Genomic DNA, 26,422 nt, shown 5'->3' with positions numbered 1-26,422 from the left:
TTTAGTGACCTAAAGCAACTAAGAGAACCAATTTTCTACTGTATGTTCCAGCCCATTTGATATAATCTATAGAGCAGAACAAATTGTGTCAATAATTATATTGGATTTTACTGAAAAGCAACCTCTATATAAACAACAGAACAAATCAAATGAAAACACAGTAATCTGAACAAATGTTTTCAGTACCAGAAAGTGTAAGGTGAGCAAATTGCTGCCCTAAGGACAAGGTGAAAATCCCTAGCCCCCCTTTCCAAAGCAAACAAATAGTAGTGAAATGTAATTTGATGCTCATTTCCACCAAGGGAAAACATTTTGTCAGCCACCTTTTTTTTGAGGTTGCCCTAACATTGTTTTCTTGTAATCTGATCCTAACAAGTGCTCTCAGTAACTATCTTAATGACTCTCGGGGGGGGGGGGGGGGGGGAGGGAAGGCAGTTGATGAGCAAGTGTACTAACAAGGCTGAATTATGCTGTACACTTCAGTGCTCACCTTGCTCAAAGGCTCTCAAACAACTTAATAAATATTGAGTTAGATACATTTTACTGCTCTTTGGCCACAATACCCATTTTACATATGGATCAAATGTGGTATTTCTCAAAAGCATCAGTTTCAAAAACAGCAAAATGTTCAGTCTTTAAGAAGTCTGCGGAAGCTACAAGTTTTCAGCGACTGAAGATGTTTCTCCCCAGATACATCAAATTTTAAAGCAACAAAAATTGAGGACTTTTAAAAGAGCTGGACATAACTGATTTATTGAAAATCACATACAAAGCAGTAACATAACTAGAAGTAGAATCTAGAAATTTTAAAATTTAGTACTTTGTACCATCCAGGTTAGCAGTGACCAACTGAGACAGATGGCAAATTTGTGTGTTGAGGACTGACCATGATATGGATTTATTTTTAAGTGGGCTTACAAACAAAGCAGAGCACCACCAAAGCTTGTACCAAAGTTATATTTTTTTAATGCTTTGATGAAGAAACTATTTCACTTTGATTTCAGAGTTTCTTTATAGCTTTTGACTGACAGGCAGCCCTTTACATTATTAATAAATGTTTTGAATTTGAAGTCTTTAAACTAAAAAGTTTTTTGGGAGGAGCTTTGAAAAACCTAGAAATAAAGCAACTCATCATAACACTGATAAGATAACGGTTTTTTCACACTGAACTTTGGTTTAGTATATCAGAGTCATGATTTTAATCACAAATTCTATCTAATGTTGAAATAAATGCCAAGGATGATGACTAGAGGAGCTCTGTCTTTATAAATCTCACATCAAATAAACTGGGAAGGTGACATTCACAAGCGTGTACCAGGAGGGAGCACTTCATCATCTCAGAACACAATTCAGTCCTGTACAGAGGGTAAGTCCAGAGCTTGTGCACTGAGCAGAGGAGAGGAATAGCAAACTTCAGCCTAAGAAGCTTCTGCTCTGATTCATGGCTGAGAGCAGCCTGTTTTCCACCAGTCGTTATGGAAGGAGTGGAGGAATGCCAATCTTCCAAGCTAGAATTAGCCTTTGAAAAAAAGCCCCTTACGAACCTTGGTCCAGTGTCCAGAACCAGTGGAAAACCTCTTCTTGAACTGCACAGAAGCAAATTACTGTAAAAGACTGAGCAATGATGCATCTGGCCCTAGGGAATTCCTCTAGATCCATTGCTATTTTCTTTTATTGATCTGAATTCCTTTACTCATTAAGTAGACAGGCTTAGTGCAGGGAAGAATTTTCTTTTCCCCCTAGGTCACAAAGCAGCAATATATCTACTTCTGCTGCAGCCTCTGAACACAGCACAAAATCCAAGCAGCTATATTGGTTCAGAATTAAGGTCCATCCAGCCCAGTATCCCAGTCAGCTTTCCTTAGGCACAGCCAACAGCATATACAGAGACTGATCTGCAAGCAAAGCAGATCAGATTGAGCAAACGAAACAATTCTATGGTCCAGAGATAAAGAACATCACATTGTTAATGAAGCAACACACAGAGTAGAAGTGTCTTTAGGAGAGTAGGAAAGCTGGGAAGGTTAGCCAGCTGAGGGCTGGAGAAAGGGGGAATAGGAGACAGCTCTATGAAGTAAAACGAGGGAACAGGGGGAGAAAAGTAAATCTGGGGTGGGTAGTGGAGTTTTGGAAAAGTAAGAAGGCTCAAGGACCAAGTGTGAAGTAATAAGGCTCAAGGGCCAAGTGTGTTTCAAATGCCTTTGTAAAGGTAAATGAAGAGATAACTGAAGTTGACCTCAAAGCAGCCCCCTTTTTCTTCCATACTCTTGGCTGCTACCATCTAATGCCTTCCTGGGAAGGAAAGAGAAAGGAAGGGGATGAGCCTGCTTCTGTCTCAAGGAGGGAGAGTCTGTGAGGTGGAACCAAAAGACCTTACTAGTGGTGTTTTTACTCCTGCAGGTGCTAAAAGATGGGGCTGACAAGGGCTACTGCTGCTGCAGGGATGGCCTCCTGATCACTCTCCTCCCCAAACATTATCAACTCCTCTGTATACACCTAACTTAACATCTTCTTTGGTTGCAGCAAAAGTAATAGAAAGGAGGAAACAAATGGTGCTTGAGCAGCTGGTGTCCTCTTGCTCAAGGGAGACAATCTGCCACCCGCCACTTTATGTTCTGCATATGCCTAAAGCACCCTCCTGCATTCAGATGCTGACTCACGGGAACTTCGTACTTGCTACGAGTACACACACAAATATACACATAAAATGAACAGAGGTGTCTTAAGTGTCATGAAGAAGAGATTTTAAATAACTGTATGACATAAAATACAGATATGTCATCCATCAAACCAGCAATGAACTTTGGAAGAGGACCCATGTTTCCCAAATACTCCAGTCTCACAGTTAAGGTAGACATTACAAATCACCCTTGCTTATCACCCAACATATGATCATTCAGTATGACACTCCATCAGTGAAGTTCACAAATTTTCTGTTTTCAGAGGAGATTTCTACTTGAAAAACAACTGCAAGCTGTCATTCTCATTTATGGTTTCACCCTGAAGCTTCTTATGTATGTGCAGCAAAGTTTGTAAGTCATTTGCATGCCAGCAGAAGTGTGAGTAGCAACCAAATGTCACAGTCCACTGCAGAGTCCTTCGCAATGATTATCAGTAAAAGCCAAGTTTCTGGATTTCACTCAAGCAATACATAGCAGCAACAGCATCATTCATGTTAGAACCATAGCTCCTTTAGGTACAGAGTTGGCATTTGACATACAAGGAGTTTACATTTTGGTAACATAAAACCTTAATGTATGGTAATAAATATACTGGAAAAGATTTCATCATATGTTTTGTTTCATCATAAATTGACAGGAACTAGTGAATTAAACAGACCTCCCTACCTCTTTTCACATGATAACTCTCTTAATAGTTACAGAATATTGCACCTTTCATAACATAAGGGTTTTTTAAAGTACATTTTAGCTTAAAAGAGCGTCAGTGTTTATGCAGGGTTTATACAGACTGATCTGCAGTAATCTATCTAGAGTTCTTTTCCCTTGATGAGAGATATTTGAAGTGGTCCTTACTGTATTCTAATGCTTCACCCATTGCATAAAGAGCTACTTCTGAAAAAGCCCATGATGTACTGGGTAAAACATCAAGAGCAATTAGATTTAGCAAAATTATTCAGAAGAGGCCCAAGATCAAATAAACATTGCTTTTCCACAGCAGAGGGGAACACTCTCTTACTTTTTCCCTAACAACAAGGTACTGACAGCGGTGTTTCAAGCGGGATGGGGCCAGACTTTGATCTCAGCAGGGGGGCTTGTGTTAGCCACAACTGCAAGCTGTCTTAAAACCCACAGGTCAAGCAGGTATTTTTAGTTCTATTTTGAAGACGTAGAAAGATACTTTCTCTCATTTCAACAGCACGACTATTTATTTTGGGGCAGGAAGGGAGGGGGAACTGCAGACAGATATGTTGTTGAGATAAATCAAAATAAAAGAGACATTCAATATTTATCCATTAAGAAAAAATAGAATACTTCCTGTGTGACAGAATCCCTCCCGCTCATTTTAACAGCTATATCCCTCATAGAAATTAATAGGTAAGAATTAAAAAACAATGTTCCATAGCAGCAGTCTAAACATTACAGTAACTCTTTAAATTGTAGCATTTTGGACAATTGTTGCAGATCATTTCAGTAGTCATTGAAAGAAATTAATCAGTTTAATTCAAAATTTTAAATACTGCCAGGGTGGGAGCAAGCTATTGTTTAGTCTAAAAAACAAAGATAAAGAAAAAATGTGAATGGAAACACATAAATTCTTGGAAGTATCAGGCTTTTACTGTAGATATGTATGTTTTAGGTTTATTAAGGCAGCCCCTAATGACCAAGCAAGAATTGATCCCTCTGCCCTAAGTAGCGGTCAGCAGCTTCTGTTCTTCCAATCTTTTAGTCAAAATGGACACAACACACAGATTATAAAAACACATATCATTTAAGTGTGTATCACTGTGTGATGCAGCAGATAGAAAGTTGGATTTTCGAGGTTTTCTGATGCGGTCAATTTATAGGGAATAAACTAGAAGGAAAGACAAAGCGAAACAGAGGAAAGAGATAGAGCAGACAGAAGATTGGCAGAGGTGTCTGAAGCTGAAGCGACAAAACAACGAAGAAGAGGTGGGGGCTGAGGATAGCACAAACAGACAGTCGCTGCCAGACAGACGAAATCCTGCCATGACAGCAAAAGTCTTTCAGAATATTCAAAGGCCCCTGCAGCATGGACTGGCTGGACTATATACTTGTTGTCTCGCCGTACTTTTACCCCAAGGCCAAACAGCAGTGGGAGACAGAGAGGCACTACCTGTTTCCTCAGTTTCTCCCTTGCAAAGGTCTGAATGCAAAGGATTCTGGTGAAAGCTGTACTGGAAATAGCCTGTATGTGGTTATGGCCCCAAGCCTGCAAAACTTGCACACATGAGATTCCCACCGACTTGGATGGGAATTTTGTGCATAATCATTTCAGTGTCTGACCACAAAAGCCATAATTGGAATTAAAACATCAACTGAATTGTTAAATATCCAGAACCTTGGCACCAAGATAATATGGTTTAACTTTAGACTGAATACATGACATTTACATCTATATATTATCTTATGTGATCCTGGGCATTTTAGTAGATTTTCAGTTACTGCACAGAAAGAATAAATTAAAAGTTGCCCTATATGGTGATAGTAAGGATATTACAAACACATATTTTAAATCAAAGCAATTTTCCCCCCCAACATCCACTCACCCATGAAAATTATTTTTAAAAGTACAGTGCAAACCACAATTTTTTCTTTGTATTTATTATAAAAGCTTTCCTTCCCTTAATGTTTGATTTATCTATAAAAGGCAAAAATGTTTTGTTAGTAAGCCTCAACCTTTGGCAGCCAAAGTGACTAAATTTCCTACAAATAATTTCAGTTACTCTTTTGTTTACCAATGTGCTTGTTTCCCATAATACCCCTGGGAAGATATAATGTCCCTGTGCAGATGTTCAATGTTATAATTGGGCAGCATTCAGCAGAAATGTCATCAGTGACACAACACTCTAACAATAAAAGAAAATGAAATAGACATCACAGGGGACTCCCATTTCAAAGCAAACCTTCAAGGATCTGAACGGGAAGCATATTTTCCATATTACAAGTTCTCATTTAAATTACAAAAGTACATTGACATTTATTTCCTGAACAGATGAGTTTATCACTAGTTTAGTAATGAGTATCAATGGCAACTGAAATTACTGTTCCTTTCATACTGAGCTTCTTTTGAAGAATGCCTTTCCTTTACTTACATTCTCATAGAGATTTCTTTTATTCTGACTATAACATCCATCATTTTGCATAAATATAAATTTTCTTTTTATTAAGAATAGATGCTGCAATAACACATGTTTTTGCAGGACAGCATGAACAACCCATTTCAGCCTGGACTTGTGCCAAACGCTACTTTCCAGTCAGTCCAGCTGTAATTGAGTACCTGATCTCACGGTCTAAGAGACCAAAGGGAAATAACACTAGAGGCTGCACTATTCCCATGTTTGCTATTGGCTACAGAAGCTGACGTGCTAACTAAATGCAGCACCCCAGACTCAGGGGAACTGTGCTGAAATGTCTTTCTGTGCTTGAACGACTATGTTCACGTAAGTGGAAACATGCCAGCAGGATATACAGGTAGGAGTTGGTATCTTCTGGCTATTGTGAGACCACCCACTCAGAAATCCATGGCCCCCCAGGGACACCTTCTCCATGAACCATCACTTCACTAATAACCAGCCACATGGAGATCTGCTGTGAGGAGTACTGCATAAGATGGTAAAAGCAGTCCCACAAACTAATATCAAGGGAAAAGATCTAGAGGTATGTCTAAAAAGTTATGAATCCAAATTCTGTTCACAGGTACACACAGAGTAAATCCTACTACCTTTATACAGGCAAGAATTCAGAAAAATGTTGTGGGTAAGAATTCCGAGAAATTCAGAAACAGAGCAAAATTCATCTATATTCCATCAGCTTCATCCAGAAGACAAGTTAAACTGGCTTTTCTACATTCTCTCCCAGAACTTACACGATGGTGATCCCTGCCCAACTCACTAGCAGATTAGCCAGAAGCGTATTTAAGTAGTTACCACAGGTATTCTACAAGGAAGCTTCAGGGCACATCAAGGTAGATGCTGCAACCATGCCATGCATGGCATAATCCTTTGCTATTTGAGACTGACAGGATACACCAATGAAGTAACTCAATATTGAATAAAACAATACCTGATTTCTGTCACATGACAAGCAAAAACAGTATGTAACAATCTTTTGTGCTGTCTCACCTCTTATTCCTGTGTACAGAAGTGCACAATTTCAGAATCTCAGCGGAAGGTTCAGGAGGATGATCCTCAGTTAAACTCGCCTCAGCTGGAGAAGGTTTTGCATTTGGCTGCAGAACAAACAAACAAACAAATCCAGTGTAGTGCACAAAAGAAAACTTTGAAGTAACTGTCTGATGTAGTCTGAGGTACAATGTGCTAAAGAAGTCTCAAATGAAGAATTGCAGGAGTCCATACCTGAGGGGGAAGGGAGGGAGTATAAATTGGAGCAAGGAATTCACACAGTACATTTTCTTTCAAAGCATCGTGTCCATTTGCAAGCCTTGAAGCTACAATTTGCAGTTTTGTCATAAACCTTTTGGTAACGTAGTGGAAAAATACCAGTATCCAGTCTATATCACGGCTCCCATGATTTGCTGTATTGACTGAACTGCGGCTATGAAGTCTGTTACCCTAGACGAAGCCTCCAGCCTGACAAAAAGGTTTTCATAGAATATTCTTAGGTAACACAATACACCCCACAATTACCACCACCTCAGTGGTACTTCTCAGCTGCTATAACAATTTTATCCAGAATTAGAAGAACTTCCTTAGAATATCTGTAACTCTTCCGGGCCTATCTATGTTTTGCCCTTCTGGAAGCGGACAACCAAGCAAAAAGCTAATAAAAATTACATACTTACCAGATGAAGCAGCATACATAGGAGGAAGAACTCTTTTCACCTCCAGAATTTCAGTCACCAAACACCCCTTATGCTGCTGCACTCCCACAGAGTAACAACAGAACAAAAATATCTAAACAAAAGTCCTATCCTGTCTTTCCCCAGCAGAGTTTTGACCCTTCCAAAGGAGACATTCCTGAGATTTTATGAAGTCCAGCAGGAACTTGTTTTTGTTATTGATCTTAAGCAGAAGTCATACAAATGCTACTAGCCAAGGATGGTGGTTTGAAAAAGGTCTAAGAGAAATGACATTACATACACACACATGACCTCTAATGACAGGGAAGGAGTAAATATAGTACTGCAGCCACCTCCTCTGCCCTCCTCAACTCAAGCCACCTTGAGACTTTGTTGCTTTCTTAAGCTCCTGCTGTTCTGACTGTGTCTTTTCCCACCTTCTCCAATCCTTTCATTCAACTGCATTTTCCTCTGCACTAAAATCAAATACTTGTTCACAGTTCTGTGTAGGTGAGGGCAAAATTACATCTCTTCATTTTTTCTTCCCCTCCTCAATCTCTCTCCTGAGGGTTCCCTTAATCGCAAGTCAGTCTCCATGCCTTCCCTCCTGCTAAGTTCTTATGCCACCAATAAGGTCAGAGTTTTGCCATCTCCCATTCCTCTTTCCTGTACAAAACAATCTAGACTCAGCAGTGATCTCCATATCCAGTGACCATATTTTCCCTTCCTTTTAACTACCAGCATAGGTGTCATAAACTATGTCTTTAGTGACACAAGCCTATTTCAGCACAAATAACTGTATGCTTCTAGTTACTCTATTTGGGACTATAAACCGCTAATTCAGCCATGTTGGTGTGTGACATTTGTGTGATGGTGGGTCAGAGCTGGCTGCTGAGGAGGAAATAATTCCATACGGAACCAAAATAAATCATACAAATCCAGAATGCTGAGAGGAAAGGAAAGAAAAAAAGGAAAATGGCAGTAGGAAAAGGTGAAAAATGATAAATACCAGAAATGGATCAATTTTGCATGGAAGTTCTGATAATGAGCACATCCTACTCCTAACTAAAAGAGCTGACCTTGACACTGAAAAGCTTTAAATTTTGAAATAAAAAGTGATGGAAAGGGGAAAATGGGACAACACTTTCAGGAAAGTAGTTATAAAAATGTGTTTTTCTCAGGTAACACTTATATGTATAAGATACTGAGCTGTTATTCTGAATTTAACAGTGGAATTTCCAAAATCAGCGAACACTTTTTAGAAGCTACATTGCATTGTGTATTTTGTAATGAATCAGATCTCGGTTTGGTCATGTATTTTGGTATCTCAACAGGAACGCAGCAGCTGGAAGTAAGGAATTCAAGAGCCTACCCCATTGATTCTTCTGCCATAATCCACAAACTCAGATGCTGCATTTAGATCCTTTAAAATAAACTATCAGAGGCAGAGGAAGGTGTTGAAAACAGCTTCAGAAAGTTACCTTAAATCCTCTAACGTACTACAATGTAGGTACATCTGTGCTGGCTCTAGCAGATGTTGGAGAGTTTGCTTTTTATTTTTTTTAAGTGAAAAAGAGGCAACCAGGCCTTTAACAGACCCTCTTTGATCTCACCTGGAAGGAAAGTTATAAACTGTCCCTGAGAATCTCTACAGTTCAGGCTTAAAAGACAAAGGAGAGGAGAATGTGAAAAGAACAGGAAGCAGCACATAAAATAAAGCAAATGGGCTTTGAAACGCAGCCTGGTTCCCGGGAATGGCACTGTGTCTAGTTATGTCCTTGGAAGGTTTTTTTTTTTTAAAAAAAGCTGTCTCAGAGATGTGCCAAACCACTTGCTCTTGATTTGGGTGGCAGCAAATGGGACACGACAAATAGAGCAGAGCGTAGTTGTTGCACTGCCCACAGCAAAGAAAGTACCACTTAGAGGATAGCAAGAAAAGGAAAGGTGATAACCCCTGAAATTGCCCATCCACAAGAGAAGGTTTAAAGAAAACAACGCCTGGAAAGCTGTATTTTAGAAAAGAAAGCCTATCAGAACACACACAATATAAAAAATTAGCGTATCTCTAACTATACATTTTGTTTTCCTGCAAACACAAGAAAAAATTGTACCTAGTTATTGTGATTAGTAGTCCTTAAATTACAGCCAAAGGAAAGTGTAAGAAGTTAAAAGGTACTCAAAAAATCTGTAATAGAAAATTAACAGTAGCTGCAACACATCAGAATCTGTCCATTAATGCCACCTGGCATGAGCTGCTATTGTAGCTGTCCCATTACCACCCTGACAAATTGCTCTGTTCCATGCTATGGACTTTGTAGTGCAAACAATTCTATTTCATTATTGCAAAACAGTATTATTTCCAGGTTTTATTTTAGTCTTCAACTTTTTCTAATCCTTGCAACAATACGAGTGTATGGAAGTAAATGCTGGCTACTTTACTGAAGAATATAGGTGCTGGGCTGAGTTACAGAAATACAAATTTTATCTGCAGAATACTGTGCATCATAGGGCAATGATTGTCACGGAGCTCTATATGCTACACTAAGCTATTTATGGAGCCTTAGTCAATGGCTAGCACAATCTGAAGTCACGGTCTCCGCTATTAGTCTACTGTGGAATTTCACAGAAATTCCATATCCTTCTCCATTTAAAAGCGTACATAATTAACTATTATGTACAGATTGCAAAACAAGCAAAAGATGCCAATTTTTCCAATGAAGGTCGTTAGAAATAGCTCCCAAAAAATGTTTCTGATGTCCTTGCCAGTTACTGAAATATATTTCTATAGCACTTTTGTATAATTTAATAACAGAGTTAAGCGGGTATAGTTGCAGTCTATCTCACTCCCCAGTAGGAGAAACTCTGGCAGTGAAAATATCCTTTTAGCATCTCTATTCTTTCTCAAAAATGGGGAAAGTATGTGCCTCATACCTCCTGCAGAATAAGAAACGGTTCTGGAGAATGGGAAGAATTTAGAGGTACTACTGGAATGGGGAGGATAGATGACCGACATGCCCAGGAGCTACAGGTTCAGTTACAATAATGGATTTTACATATATTTCTCTGTTGCTATTTCATCTCCATGTGTAGTCTGCAATTTTCTTTGACTTCAGTGAAGTACATGAATTCCATAGTCTGTGGAGGAGAGGAACGAGGCACAGATAAAGTACTGTTATTTGTTTGGGGTGGGAAGGGGAGGCCCTTACTTTTTTTCTTTTTTTTTTTTCTTTTTTAAAGATTTCATCCCAGGATTTTAATTTTTCCATTAAAGCATTCCTATATTTTGTTCTGTGACCTTGACTTTCTTCTTATGCTGTTTGGTTTAAATTCTGTCCATTTTAGACCCTGAATGAATACAAAGGAGGCAAAGCATCTGCAGACTTAAGGTGAACTAAATCCTTGTTAAATGGATGAACTATATGTTTACAAAGAATAAAACAGCACTTAACTAAATGGAAAGTCTATTACAAGAACCAAAGAAGGATCGATGGCCTGAGTTCTTGCTGTTTTATCAATGCGGAGCAGTTATATGTTTTTATTACAAGAACCTCTATCCTAAGCAAAATTTGAACTCTAAAAGGAGGTGTACAGAGCCTCCTGAAGCCCAGACCATAATGATCAGGATATAGTACAAAATAAAGCAAATAGAAAGTAGTACGAGGTGGTGATGTAGGTGCAGTGAATAGGGAATTATTTGGATTAGATATCTGCTTTATCCTCTCAATAGTCAAGCAAAGCTGAACTACAGCAATTCAGAAGAGTGTGTTTAATTTTATTTTTCTAATTCTGGTGTCTGTGTTGACTCTCATGGTCCTTCTTTCCCAATGTATTAGAAATAGAAATGTTGTCGTAACAATTATTTCCATTTCAGCAGCAAAAGGCAGTCTCAGAAACCTCACGTTCTTAGCAAAGATTGTGCTTTCTCTCTCAACCACAGATAGTAAAGGAAGGTTTGATACTCCACAGTGTTAGGATGGAGCATTTGTGGCTTTGACAGAGCTCCACAGTCAAGAAATTGCCATTTCTGAGTTTGCAGTGAGATCAAAACTTTTCCAAATTACTCTAGCTTTACCAATTAGGTTAGACTATCCAGCAACTGTATGGGCACACAAACTCCTTCGGGGAGATAAAGGAAAGGCAACACCACCTCGGACACTTCTTTCATCTTCACATTTCTAAAATCTAGAGACCCTTGAGAACAGAAAACAACTTACATTACAACAACTTAAAAATAAACTAATAAATTGTACCTGCACATCATTGAACATATACTTTCCTATGACCTTGAGTGTCCATGCTTTAATTTACTTTTACTCTTTTAGTTGAATGGGGTACATTCATAAACCCTGATGTGTGCCCATTCTTTTACTGTTTTCACACCCTACCGACTGTGCTCAGAATAGATATACCTGTTGGGTTTGCTTCAAGAAGCACTCTCCCCTTTTGCTCATCAGGTAGAACATCGTGCATGCCACTACATGCCTAACTATTGCGTCCATGGTTTTGCTGGATTGAGACATCCAGTTTGTACTTGCACCCTTTACAAATGTCACTCGACCTGTCTGAAGATAATACACACCCACCGATATCAACACACAGAATCAAACCTGTGTTTTTGGCTTAAGTTAAAAATAAATCAAGGGAAGACTTCATACATCATTTTCTATGTTTTTCTGGTGTTAGATTGTTCTGCATAGAATTCTATCAACAGAACTTGTATTCGATGAATGAAATATGGAGTGATAGGGACTGTTTTCAGGTGGGGCTATTCACCTGTACCAAAAGAACCATTCAGTTACCAGGATTTTCTAACTATTTACTTTTCAATTTTCCTAAGCATCACTTCATTTACCATGTTCACTAACAGACTGGCACACAATTTGCCACTTGGCCAGTAGTTTATCCATATCAACCAATGGGTGATGTACTTGCCTTTCTTTTCACTGCATTTCTCTACAACAAAACATTTCTTGTTGTCAATATTCAATACTACTTGATATTTTTCACTATTTGTATACAAAATGAGATTCTCTCCTCTCTACCTTGTACAATAAAACCTATCCCTACAGGCCCCTTAGGTAAGCAGGTAGTCCTCTCGCAGCTCAAATACATCAGCAATCCCTTCAGTGTCTGTTACTAGTGTACAGAACCAAATCCTTAGCTGGTGCAAACTGTCTTAGCTCCACTGACTTCAAAGCTGCAGCATCCTACTCTCACTGAAGATCCCACTCATATACTAGAAACAACTTATATCTGATTCAGAGAGACCTCTGCTTAACAGAATGCATGCAGTATCCAATGCAAAACTATTTCATCATATTAAACCTTTCTTATTATGCTTTATAACAGTATAGGCAATTCTCAGGGAAGGACAGTGATATTTAAATGAGGGTATGGTCTGCGTACTGGGGCACAACTTACAGCAATAACTATTATAGCGGGTATAGTCCAAACCAGAAAATGCCAATCCTGTGTATTCTCAGCAGCCTTCATTGATGACATGGTATTGATGTATCTCATATATTGCTCCATCTCAGGGCTCACAAGGCTGCACATTTGCTCTTTCTTCACTGTAAAGAGTTGTTCCCTCTCAGTTCATGGTAATAGAGAAGGAACTCTCTACCAAGTTATCTTTTTTTTGAAGTTTTTATAGTTCTTTCTTCTAGCTTCATTAACGAGCTGATGGCCATGGTACAGCAGTAAATTACTACACCTTTCAAAAGTAGGTTAGCAACCTGAATAAGAGTGATTCCACTCCAGCAATTTTACCTCCTCCCCCCCATCACACACCCTTTTTAATTGCACATTTTCTAAAATAGTCTGAGATCTGGATCAGCAAATGGTCCTTTTGGTGCCAGCACAGAAAATATTAATATGGCAAAATGTCCTGCGCAAACTCGCATATCTCTGTGTACCACAAATCTGATATTTATATGCTTGCTTCCCAAGCACACTTTTTCATAGCAGAACATGCTGCTGAAGTTTTTACCACACAATATTTTCTTCTTTCTTGTTTCTGGGTGGTTTTTTGTTGGGTTTTTGTTCTTGGTTTGACTTTTTTTTTTTTTTTTACTCCTTATTAACAAGGCAAATCCTGTTTTACTTGTTTACCCTCAAGGAATTCTGTTGTTATAATTATTTTCATAATTTTAATTGTAGTGCAAATATATGAAAAATATCTCTCTAAAATACTAGCTGGATTACAATAGCACAGTGGCCCATTGCATATTCGGGACCTGTTGTATTACTCTATTATTATGCACTGCCAGAAAATACAGTAAGTCTCACTCCAGAGGAGTCTGCAATCTAAATAAAAAATACTCTCCATATTCAGAGCAATGAGTGGTTATGATATTCCAGGTAATGGAAATACCAGTACCATACTGCTTCCAGACCCCAGCAAGTTCTCAAAAGGTCGGTCTGTGTGTTGTACACAGCCCCATGGTATGGCTGTTTCCAGGAAAGTTTACAAGCTTGGGCATAGTGCCATGCAAATCCACAAAGCCAGCTCAGATGTATCTACAACAATCTTCCCAAAGCTTCTGGTTCCAGATACACGGCACAGGCACACCTAAACTGTCTTAATATCTAAGTAGGTTTATTAGCTTGGGCCCAGCCTGACATGAATGGAGATCTGAGCTGACAGCAGAATCAGTGCATCTGCATATCACACACAGTCTGAGCTAACAAGCCCTTCTAGGGTAGAATCTGTTCAGAGCTGGTTTGAGCAGCTCGATGCCCGTGATTCCATTTACCTGCAAGACGGACAATCACGCCTGCAGATATAGAACTGAAGGTAGAGAGTATGGATGAATGGCATATGAAGATACAGAGAAGAGGTACAACAGTTTGCAAAGATTTCCACAGCTTGCTTGTGGAAATTTCTGCCGCTTTTTCCATTCATAATCTAGATCCTTAAGTTTATGACTAGCCTTTCTCTTATTTAAAAAAAAAAATAAAAAAAAATCAGTCTTAGAATTCTACTTCTGGCTACATGGAAAATTTAAGAAGTTATGAAGGCATTAACTAAAGAAAGACGTATCAGATACATCAACATACATTGTATTTTTCCCACTACAGAGAAAAATTTCGTGATAAAAATGTATATCTTACAGTTTCACATCGTGAAACAGAAGCGAAATTGAACTAATAATGCATAGATTTGCTGTATGTATGAACTGACAGGCATTAAATAAACACTCTCTTGTTAGCCAAAATCTTGTTCCAGTTTGTAGCATATCAACATACACATTAGTAATACCTCTGAAATTGTCACTCTCTAGACAGGAAGAGAAACCTAATTTGCATTAGGATAGTAAACATCAAACTAATCTTGACTTCCACAGATCAAATTTATATTTTTATTTTGATTTACTGGTTATCAAGTGTCAATTTAAAGTGAATGTCAAAGAACATTAATTTTCAAACCCCTGAAAAGAAGAAGAAGAAATCCCCCAAAGCAGTCAGTAAAACAGATCATGTTTCCTATTCCAAGAGAGTCTAGTTATAGTACTTTGATGGTAAAATAAAACTCTTTAATCTGTGGCATAATCCTGAAGATAGCATGCTAAAACTTGAAGGACACCAGCATGCAGATGTTCTGAAAGACATCTTTTTAACCCCTGGGCTACCTCGCTTGCCAAGAAAATTTAATCTTCTAACATGTACATTCATGAACAGTCTACTGCTAATAGTGTCTATGGGACAGCAATGTTTCCTGCTGACAAGGGTCTGATCCTGAAGCTACTGCATCTGGTATTTAGATATGGTGGAGGATTTGAATTTAACAGGAGTTAAAGTTGCAAAGATTGGAGCCTGGTTTGTGGACATTTACTTAAAAATCTTTATTGCAAAAACTCCAATCTCTCATATATTCAATAAAAAAGTTAAGAAAAACATTTCAAATTTGTGCACCTGACGTGTTGAACTTTACTCATGGGGGTCATCACCTTGAAATCAAGAGATGACACTTGCAAGTAAAACGAACCACATGTACAAGGCTTTATAGACCTGAAGCCTGTTAATGAAATACATTTACAAAGAACTCACGGGCTGTATATAATCCTTGTTGTAATTTCTCTTTAAAAAAGTAAAGAAATTAAAAATTGACTATTAAGCAAAAAGCACATGTTACTATGTAATTATGGAGACATGCTTTTTAGAGTGATCAAACCAAAAATTTTGATATGTAATCTCTTAAAATATTACAGCCAATGCTGAGTGAAGCACGCACTCTGAAAATCCCATAAGGGGTGTGAACTGGGAAAGGATTTGTGCTGGCCGCTGTGCTGAAGGTAGAAATAAATGATTCATGGTTTGAATTTAAGAACCACTTAGCCTTGCTTTTTGTAAAGTTTACTGAATCTTCCCATTGTGAAAAGGATGGAGAGTCACAGGCTACCGAGGTGTATATATGCACTGTCATTTAATGTTGAGGTCATTGTAGCCAGGACCCAAAGAATGAGGAGATGCTTTGCAGTGCTGCTTTCAGGTGCATGCAGATCTGAACAATTACTCCATATAGCTCATTTCAAAAGAACGTAGAGAAGATGGAGAATCCAAAAAAAAGAAGGAAGCAATCCTATAAACTGCACTAGTAAACAGTGCATTTGATTAAGCTCTCAGTTAAACAAATGCCGTTTCCAGCATAATCCATAAATCCATACACAGAGATTTCAAAAACCAAAGATTTGAGAAAATAAAAACAAAGCTAAGAAAAGCCTTTTATTCTTCTCTAAAACTTCCGAAGATGCCCATGGGACTGAATTTTGATCTCACCCCACTAGAATCTGTACAGTATTTCGGACTCCACCAAAGTATTTCATGTGAAAGCCTAACTTTCAAGATTTCATCATTTTCTAATGGGGAGTTTTACACTGACCATTAGTAATTTTTTTTAAAAGGGCACATTTCAGGTTATTCCATCTAGCATACAGACTGATAAAGAGATGGACTTTCTATGGATTTACTAAGGTAAATCTTAGAGAGATTACATATCACAGCTGCAACAATGAAATCCGTCAGAAAGCCGAGTGCTGGAGATACTCAAATTCCTCTGTAATTAGCACATTGATAAAATCCAAATGCCAAACCCTAGCAACCTCAAGGAGCGTGCAAAGAAGCTAAGTAACACAGCAAAGAAGTGACATTTACGTGACCCTGGCTTTTTTACACAGTATCAGGCAGCTGGAAGACTGCTGCTCCTGGAGGAGAAGGAATGGGGGGAAGGGAGCAAGAATAACTCAAGTTATTGCTTTGAAAATTTAGTGCTTTTATAATTGGGACTATAGCCTTGAGTAATTTTCCAGAATCTTTTTTGTTACAGGAACTAGGAAGCAAAATAGGAAGCATTTTTATCTTACCTTGTTTTGATTAGTCAGTATGAAGATACCAATACAAAATCAGGATTGCACTGAACTGAAGATCTATTATGACCTGAAATTGCCTGGAATTTTAGTTTTCTCTCTTCAGTTTTTTAAAGATGTTCTTATCAAAGTGAATGCAACTCTGCAATAATCTTTGGAAATGCCTGTTAGTATAGAACTATGCCAATTTTAAAAAAAGAATGCATAAGCTGGGATTCTATACCTGCTATTGCTAATCTAAGTTTAGGTTTTGCATAATATATGTGTTCATGACAACAGACCTGCACCTATTAAATGCCATAGAGGCAAAAAATTCCCGTTAGTTTGATAAGCAGCAAAAATTCACTTCATCTATCCCGCTATTCTTCAAACTCTTATCAATCAATGGGAGTTGTCCAAGGAATACTGGTGCCAGTTGGAGATTCATGTATGGAAAATAACACTAAAGAGGACTGAAGAGTGTGCTTCTTTATAAGCATAAATCCCCCAAACCCCAGACTACCTCACGACAGTGATTAGGCCTATATACCTCCATATAGGATCCAACCTTAGAATCATGGACTTTAGGTCTACCTATATTGTGGGGACAGAGTAAGTCAGCTGGGAGAGGTTAAAGGAAAAAAAAAAAACCAAGGCTGCTTTTTGGTTGTGGTAGGTTTTTTTTTTTTGGTACTGTCATGTTCACCTCTTTCTCAGTGGCCAGTACAGGTCAGCCAGCACGTGTGTGTTAAATGTTGTGATCTGTCACTAGCACAGGCCAGCAGGAAAATTGCTGTGTCCTAAAAGCAGCAGAAAAGCAGGGAGGGAACTGTGACTCAGAGGGATGCGTTTGAATCATGGGGCCTTCTGAGGGAGGGGGATGCAGTTTGTGCAATCCTTGCTCAGGGCTGTGCTTTGAGCACCGCCTAATCTTTCAGATCACAATGGAATGGAAATAGCAATATATGGGCTTCTAGCAAATATCACAAATGATCATCTCATGACAGCTCAAGACAGTAAATGTTATGCAATTTATATAGCATAAAGAATTATATCCTTGTTTATCTAATCTGACTCTTATTGCTATGGAAATAAATGGCTTAGTTAAAGGAGTAAGGAAAGCATGATTTGATGAAGTGTGTAAGAAACTATGCAGAAGATATTTTTTCAAAGCAGACTAGGAGATTTAGATGCTCAGTCTCTTTTAATACAGAGACTTTGAACCCCAGCCTTGAATTTTTCCCACATATATTAGTAAACATGAAACATTACAGAAGCCATATGTTTTCAGTCTGTTTCTACTGGTTTACATTTTGGGGTGTGATAAAAAAAATCCAGAAGTGACAGTTTTCAGGCTTGTCAGAAAAATGTGACTTGTACGAGCCTCTAGTTACGGTTTGGAATAAATCCACTTTGGACTTACAACGTTCAGTTTGGGAAACAGAAGGAGGTCCAATTCAGCTACAGTTCAGGTGCAAAATTAAAGCTGCCAGCTCAGCAAACATTCTAGCAGCTCCCTCCATCCAGCCGCTGTTTGCAGCCTCCTGTAGGCTCTGGCTGTACTTCTGAAAGACTCTTGCAGCCCACGTATAACACTGAAGCAGGAAGAGGCAGTTAAGAACCTTTTTCTGTTTGTCACAGAGAGAGTGCCTCAGAGCTGTCTAGCATGCTGGAAGGGTGTAACTTGTAGGTTTTCTTGTTATTTAACAGCATACACTGTGTCCTTGTTTGTAGATGAGCAGCAGCAGCAAAAGGCCTCTCCTAGACTGGCAGGGTTATTTTACATTACACATTTAAGTCTGCTCAGGGTCATTACCTATATTGGCAAAATCAATTTGATCTGTATTGAAGTTGTAGAATTCATGTATGGACTTGTAACCATGTCCAAATACAGTGGTATTCCACTCCAAAGAGCAAAATAATGCTCCAAGGAGCCTCCACTGATTTCATTAAGGCTTGCATGGATGTAACTACAATCCTTAAATGGTAGTTGATGTCATGTGAACATTTTCTTCTTCAGATTTCTTTCAGTGCATTAGATTACCATTCTGAAGAAGTTTAAGATTTCAAATTTTCATCCTGATTCATGGAGGGAAATTTTTAGATCTACTCTAGACACTTTAGCTTGGAGCTAGAGAAAAGCAGGAGAGTTAACCCCAAGAACAGAACAACTAAATACTGAATTTCATGCTGCTTCTTATCTGGATTTCAAAATAAAGCCAAAGAAAAGTTGTGCTGAACTACTGAAGTAGTTATTTAAATTCACACATTAAATTTACAGTTAAACATATTTTAGCAAGTTTCCAGGTTTTTTCTTTTTCTACCTTTGTCTTCCTTCATTTCAAGATTTGGAGTAAAGCCCACATTTCTGAATATTTAACCTTCACTGGAAAAAGGAACACAAAATATCCCATCCTCCAGTAGTGTTTTACAGCAGAACAGACAGTTATGCTCACTTTTCCTTCTCTTCTTCCATTCTTTGAATCATGCACCCTTCCTTTGGCAATGACGACAAAGATTGAAGCAGCTGGGGTTCTAACATTCAAATATTCCCAAACACCTCGGTAATCTTATTTTTTATAATATTTTTTTATTTTTAAGTAAGTTAATGCAAAAATCATCATGGTCAAAACATGGTATGTAGAAACAACTGAAGCACAAATTTGCTCTTTGCAATATCAGTGCTTTTTCCGACACATTATTTTCATTCCCAAAGACATTTTTACAAGCCAATGCGATCAAGACTATCTTTACATAAACTGCCAAAGCAGATATAATTGTGAATGGTCAGTGATTAAGCACTATGCCTTGGGCTCATTATCTGAAGCTGAAGTTACTCTACAGACCAGTGCGAAGGCTGATGTATCATTAAGCCTCTAACAAGAGCCTGTATCCCATTGTATTTCCATGCCACAGGTTATCATGGCAGTCGAAACACTTCTATTGATTTTCAATCTGTAACATTATGCACAAGTTTCTGAAGTCTACTTGCAGCCCAACATTGGCCATCTTTTCAATAATGCTTTTACATGCTGTGTTATGTCATATTATGGAAGACCACTGCTTCCTCTCAGAAGGATGGCATCAGCATAAAGTCAGTCAGAATTTCAGGGCTGGACATTCAGTTGTCATGCCAATACAAACCACTCAGAGAAAAACTTGGAAATTAAACAAGTCCATCCCTGCTTTATTTGCCCAGCTATAAAATGGGGATAATTGTCAGCTACTAATCAGGTGTGATTTGCAGTTTAATTGATACTTATCACATCCCTTGGTATTCTCAGATAAAAGGTGTTAAATAGTCTTTACTAAACATTGTTCATTAAAACATGTAAGTAGAGAATAAAGGAAGCCAAAAGCCAAAGGTAAATCATCATCTTTAAAAAGATGCATTTTGTAGTAGTTTCTCTAGAGGACCAAGTAAATCTGTCATATTATACCATTATGTATTATTAGTAAGACAGAATCTGACCCAAAGTAGCTAGGTAGTGCAGGAGAAAATACATTTATGAGCAGCTGATGAAGATGGGGAAACAATAATCCTTATTGCCACTGACTTGCCATAAGCCTTGAAACAGACTGTTTCATTCCTCTACTTCCACCACATTCCCTTCTGTGTGTCTATTTAGACTGTAATTGTTCCGAGACAGAAACTGTCATAGCTTTAATTATAGTCAATAACCAGCCTCTCTAATAATTCTTGAAAATGTCTTTCTGAGGCTATTACACTCTAGAAAATAGCATGCATATTCTGTAATAATTATTCCTAGCATAGCATGACCTCCTTCTTACCACCTTCTTTAATCTAAATAGCAGACACACATTTGGAGGTACAGAAGAGAGAGTGATTTGCCCAAGATTACTTAGCAGGTCAGTGACTGAATCAGGAGTAGAAATCCTGGTTCCTGACATCCACCGGAGGTTGTACCTGCTGGACCACATCATCGCGCTAAGGATCCCAATACTTTGCTCTCCTACAATTGCGCCATTCATCCAGGAAGTTACAGGCACTGCATTCTACTCTACAGAACCCACGTGAAACAGATAAGGATCATACACTGTGCATTTTGAAAACATGAAAGAAACAACCTCTGTTTAGAATGATTGTATTTAGTACAAACAGCCAGTTGGAATGACTGAAACCGAATCCAGGTAAGAGTGCTGAGAAGTTAAGTGTGTGTTTAGCTCTCCAAAGGTTTAAGAAAAATGTTAAGAGAAGCTATTTTCATATAGGTTTTAGAGAACAGCTCAATGGTTTGCAGGAAGGTTAGAAATAAATACAACTCTCTGCCAGGAACATTTTAACAGAGCTTGTCTTGCAGAATGGCTATATCCCATCTAAAGCCAAAATGATGTGAAAATATTTCCTAGTATGTTGTCTGTGCTGTTGTATAGCTTTCCCATGTATGATAATATCAGAACTTCTTAAACTCTCTTTAAAAGAAAGAGGTATCAGGTGACAAAATTACATAAATACTAGAACAAGGAAGAGAGAGAGTGCGGTCTCTTCAGCGCTAAAATCCTGACCATCCTAGGCATCTTCAGCAATGGGGCCAGCCATTCAGAAACAAGTCACACAGAAACCGCCAGCTGGTACCAGAATCAATTAAAAGCTTCGGGCTTCATTTTCACTTTTGTTTTTCCTTAATTATCCTTGAAGATGAATAGTAATTGAAATAGAGAGCCTACATTTCACCACAAAACGACAACAATATCAGCTTCTGGTACCAATCCACAAATATCCACTTCTCTCTGACAAGACAGTAACATTCTCTTTCTTGGGATATTCTCACCTTTCGTTTATTCTACACTCCAACAAAGCGGGCTTAAATGCAACCAAACAAGCAACTATACTATCTTAGCTTGCTTTCTGCTTCTGTGTTGTTGTTGTTCTAGGAAATTTAAAAGCAAGGACTACTTACACTGCACACATCCTTATGCATGTCATATTAGAGAGAATAATAAATACAAGAAGGATGATGTACTTAAAATGAAAAAAATTAAGAAAGTAGTAAAATTGAGGTCAAGAATATAGTTGTCCTGATTGTCTTCGCAGATTTACCTTTTTGTCTCTTGCCCTTCCACAACAGAGCTGCAATAATTTAGCCCTTTATATGGCTCTGTAAAGCACTAAGGAATGCTCAGTAAATCAAACAGGAGAGAAGTGGGTGCAATAAGCCTAACCCTTGCTTTCCACATACAGAGATTTTGTACAAAGGAACTGTGTCTGAAAAGAAATGTAGGTTTTTAAAATTAGATTTATTTTATATACTGAAGGTAAAAAAAATTTAAAGGATGTGAAGTGCTTTCTACTAAGTCTAGATGTCACCGTAAGATTTCTCTGAATTAGAGGATTTCTTGAGGAATGTAGATACTGCTGTATGTGTGAAGAAAAGCTAAACATGTTTCTATACACAATATCTACACTATTCACAAGGCAGCTTCTGATTCCAATCAAAGTAACCTAGGACTAACATAAACGGACGGTATGTAACAAATGGAGAAATCAAAAGGTGGCAAAGCTTCTTGCTCCTTTCCCTGGCTCTGTGCAGCTTACCACAGGCATTGTGACACCTTAATGCCATTCAGCAGCTAGAGGTAAGTGATCTTCCTTTCCTGCAGGCTCGGCATGTGCTTAGTTCTGTAGTTTCTTCTCCATCTCTCAAATACTATTGCAGTGTATTTTTTTTAAAAAAAGCATTTGATTTCTCTTTTGATTGATCTCATATCAAATTAAATTCTGAAACTGTACTCTAAAAAACATATATTCCAAGGTGTCTAATCAACACTGTCTCCTGATCCCTAACTGAGGACCCTAGGAGCTGCTAATATTAATATCAATACTGTAAATTGACAGTAATCATTGAGCCAGTGCCATGGAGGCTGGATTTAATCCATGAGCATTCTGAACTACAGTCTTGTCAGTGGTAACTGGATACAGCTCAATGACTTCAATACAACTTTGCTAATCAGAACCACAATTGAGGTTCTGATACATTCTATTTGTATAAAGTCTGGAATTATTTCCATTCTAATTTCCTGTTTTCAGTTGCTCCTAGGTTTCTAAAAGATTATAATTTAAAATGGAAACTTTTCTTTCTAAGGGTGAGCACGGTGCCTGCTCCCTGATTGATGTAACAGGATATAATTCCTAAATACAGGAAATACATCACTTCTATTTTATAAGGAGAGAATACTTGTTTGTGCCTGGCTGAAATTGTTATTACATATTATTAGCATTCAGTGAAGCACAGTTGCTGGATGGATGTGGGAGAAAACACACAGGATATTCTTATTAAAAATTGTTTCATATGCACCCACCACAATAACTCCAGCTCTCCTCCCCATGTCCTATATTGCTTGCCCTTCTTTTTATTATATCACCAGCACAGTATCCATTTCTCTGGATTCCCTGCATGCCCCTTTCACAAGAGGGTTAGTGGCAGCATGGGCTCTCTTTGGTTCCAAATTGTGGGTGTGCTGACTGGTTAGCCTACACTAGAAGGCTTCCTGGTTGAAAGGTAGGGCAAACAAGAACTGGTGATATTATAGCTAATATTAACATATAAACAAACATTAAAATACATAATACTAGAAAAGATAGCACGCAAATGGATACTTCTAAATATGCAGTCACGTAACATTGCTTTCTCACAGGTAAGTTTTTGTTGAATTGTTCACAATTCTGCCAAAATTGTCATCACCACAAAACAGCACTGAATGCAAGGTTTGAAGGGAAAAGCAATATCTTTTATTGGATCTGCTGACTAGAAAATATGTATGGGCCCATAGTATTATAGTATTTCATCAGTTCTGACAATAAAGCAGCTAAACCAGGTTTAACCTAATTATGTTAATCAGCCAGACAATTTAAAAGAAAAAAGTTAGTCAGCGTGGAGCAAAGAAAATGCTAGCAAAAAGAGAGGTGAAAGTTCCTGAAAGAAGCCTAAAAATCTGTCTAATAAAATCAAACCATATGAAGTTCCTGGGCTCCTGTGAATGCCTGCTGACCCTTCCACTGATTAAATTAGTTCATTTTGTCATACCATATCTTCATTAAAGGTTAAAAAAACCTAACATGAACAAAAAACCCCAACAAACATCTTTTCTATTTGTCTTTCTGCCTTTGTCTTTAAACTCATTGATAAGAGCAGGTGAACAAAAAAAGTGTTATGAATTGCAGAATCCCCCTCTTTCTGCTTCTTTATGGCTACTTTTGTGGTGGAACCAACAAAAAATATTCCCCTACTATCTTTTTTAACAAGGCCAATGGAAAATAACCCTTGATCTAAAATAATCATCACTGAATGAACATTTGGCATATAGTCTGTATGACAACAAAATGAGCTACATCAAAGAAAGGACAGCAGGAAAAGGAATGTGGGATAAGGGCAGGGAGCATCATTATAAATACAATGACATTAAACTCAATAGTTTAGGGCAGAAGGGGCGATACAGCCCTGAGAACACCATCTGAGCAAGATAAGAACTTACCTTGTTAAAAGGACCATGCTATTAGTTTCTAAAAAGATAAGAAGATGAGCTCCTAATCTAAGGAATCTGTGAACTAGGCTATCAACACAAAATATGGATTAAGGGAATGTTTGGCTGGATTATTAGATATCTAATTTACATCAATTTATCTGAAATCATGTCACTAACACCCCACAGGAGAGTACAGTATTTGCAAATTCACTGACAGGAGATCGATCTTTCATTTTTTAATTTCTACTCTATGTTTTTATTTAACAGGAGTCTGTTTGGCATTTATATTCCTAACTAACTACAATGGCATTTGTATGCTTGAGTGTTGTTAGATGGAATTCTCCCAGGTATATTTAGCTCCTATGGAGAGTAAGAAATTTAAGAAAGAAAAAATACTAGATACATCTTTTTATTCTTATTTTTAAATTAATCTTGTAAAAATCATTCATGTGTCAGTATCCACTGTGGGATGTATACTTCAGCTTTAGAGAATGTTAGACTGATGACACTGCCCCTATGTGGCTACAATTAGAAAACGATAAAAAGCAATATCTATTTAACATAATTTTCCCAGCTCTCTTCATTTAGTGGAAGGCAACATTTAGGGCAACTCATCTTAGGTGAGCTACAGCAGATGCTCACTGGAAGCTAACAGTAGTGTGAACACTTCTTAAATACATTCCTGTGTCTCTTCCAAAAACATCTGGGGCATTTTTAAAAATCCTACTTATCTGTTGAAACACTGAATGAATCAAGGAGATAAAGTCTTGGGACAAATTTCTGAGAGCAAATTCTTACATTTACAGCTTCCATGTGCACAAACTGCTGCAAGAATGGGAATATAAAGAAAACTAAACCAAAAACACCAGGGACAAAGAAAGAATGTTCAAGTACCTGTGCTCATGCATGTCACACAGTGATTTTTATTTACATTTTCACAGGGTTTTTTTGTAGGATTAATGTTTTTCAGAGAAAGATAGCCAGTAGCAGATAGAAGGCTTTATTCTTCCACTGATTTCAGCATTTAACTTGTTTCAAAATTTACCTTTCTTAGTTGCAGCTTCAAAAAAAGTCTTAATCTGCAGAAAGGGAATAATGGAACTGTTCTACTTGAAAGAGACACTGGGAAGATATCTTCTCTGGGGACATGCTCATACTGCTTGACAAGACCAAAAGAATAAAAATGAACAGACCAAAAGAGTAGAAATCCCATGTGTTTATGACATCTTTGACACAAGACAGCGAAGTAGCATATTTGCCATGATATACCTTGGTTGTGTTTATTAGGATAGTACAAAGCTATTTTGTATCAAGATCTGGACACAACCTGTACTGGAACTATGATCTGAATTACAGTGTAGAAGAGGCCAAAGGTTTTCACTTATGGCTAGACCTGTATTCTTATGGGAAAACTATCTTCTACATATTGTAATGAATATGAGGCTACCCAACACTGCATTCATTATAATTTTTACCAAATGCAGACTAGATTAAGGGGGTGAAACAGGGGGGAATGATGTATACTAACATATACATCTGAACTCTATCAAACAAATTAATGACACAATAGACTTTGTGTTATAACTCATTTACATTTCAATATCCCACAGATATCCCCTCTGCTGACTGTGCCCAAAGGACGTGCTTTCAACTTAGTTACAATCTGTTCTATTCTGTTACAGATTCAATTTATATTAGTTTTCATATCTACAGACTTATATGTAACTTTCAGAATCAGGGAGGATTACCGCATTGCCATGGGGTACTTAGCTGAAATGGAGCATATGGCTATTAATATTACTATGAATCTGTTGCTTTAGGCCACATTAGATTGCCTTTGGGGTTCTAATTCTTAAGAAGAAAGGATTGAAGTACAGTCATCCTCTTTTGGTGCAAAAGATTTGGAATAAATAATCACTTGTACTTTTTTTATTTACATGCCTCATTTAGGTAACCTTCAACATAGCAAAAATTTAGACAGGGTTCTGGCTCATCATATTGTCTGTGGCATATTTAGCTTTAAGCATTTTTTTGTTTTCCTTCTTTTGTTAAAAAAAGTTCATAATACTTTAATAGGGCTTTATACTTTTAAG

The 26,422-nt window shown here is 37.8% G+C and overlaps 1 long non-coding RNA gene across 2 annotated transcripts in view; it reads right to left on the bottom strand.

Annotated features, from left to right (window-relative positions):
- Positions 1-852: 852 nt before the first annotated feature.
- LOC148056079 (uncharacterized) overlaps positions 853-26,422 on the bottom strand; it is a 47,637-nt gene continuing 22,067 nt past the window's right edge. Inside the window, exons 4-5 of one of the 2 annotated variants that reach the window (XR_015704135.1) lie at positions 6,824-6,930; positions 853-1,895 (exon numbers count right to left, since the gene is read on the bottom strand). This is a non-coding gene — a long non-coding RNA (uncharacterized LOC148056079). The remainder of the gene's footprint in view (positions 1,896-6,823; positions 6,931-26,422) is intronic. The other variant, XR_015704136.1, reaches the window with a different exon arrangement.

This window comes from Nipponia nippon, unplaced genomic scaffold (assembly GCF_047370975.1).
Source record: "Nipponia nippon isolate SJK-2023a ecotype South Korea unplaced genomic scaffold, ASM4737097v1 scaffold_18, whole genome shotgun sequence".
NCBI classification, from domain to species: Eukaryota; Metazoa; Chordata; class Aves; order Pelecaniformes; family Threskiornithidae; genus Nipponia; species Nipponia nippon.
Note: the sequence above shows the minus strand (reverse complement) of the source record. Positions and strands in the feature narration are given on the sequence as shown.